Genomic DNA, 857 nt, shown 5'->3' with positions numbered 1-857 from the left:
AATGAAATGGTGCAGAATGTAACATGCAATTCTTCACCTTCTGGTGCATATGGGTGGTTACTATGTCCAGTTGATACAAATGGATGCAATGCCCATTTTTAAACTCTTCCATGGGGTTTAAGACAAGCAGCCACAACACTCGGGGATTGTCACTACCTATAGCATAGAAAAGTTGTGTTAGCAATGGTCAGAACATTTGATCTTCTCAGCTATTCAAAATCACTTATCCTATTCAGATAATATAGATTTGCAGGATCTTGTGTTGGGTTCGAAACCACCTCATGCTAAACATTTTATATATTACAAGAAGTTGTTGAACAGTTGAGACAAATTGATATGGAAAATTTGGAAAAACATTTGACTGTTCTCGATAAAGGGATGACCAACTTGTATGTATTCATTGAATAATGTAGTTTCATCTGCCTTTGATATCATACAAAATGACACGTCTATGCTTCAACTTGGCCAGAGTCTGTTAAGATCGATGTTATAATTATTTGATTCTAAAACCTGCATTGTACAAATCAGAGTGCCATGGAATTATTTGAATAGAACTGAGTTGTACATGCCTTACAATTTAGCACACGTGCGTAAACATTATGCCTAAAAAGAAGCAACCTACTCTATGCTTAATATTGAACATTTAGAAAAGTTGCATTTTTCAGTAGTTAAAACCCCATCTACCATCATGTTCATTCATGGTTTAATTTCTCTTACCATTTCAACATTTCATTTCACTTCATATCTTAGACATTTTTAAGTAGACATTTTCAAGTAGGCAGATATGAGAAGATAGGTGCAATTTTTTTTACACAAAGCTTGGTTTATCCCTTTTCAAAACAGATGCATGCACAATA

The sequence above is a fragment of the Triturus cristatus genome, chromosome 11 (genome assembly GCF_964204655.1).
Source record: "Triturus cristatus chromosome 11, aTriCri1.1, whole genome shotgun sequence".
Lineage (NCBI taxonomy): Eukaryota > Metazoa > Chordata > Amphibia > Caudata > Salamandridae > Triturus > Triturus cristatus.
Note: the sequence above shows the minus strand (reverse complement) of the source record.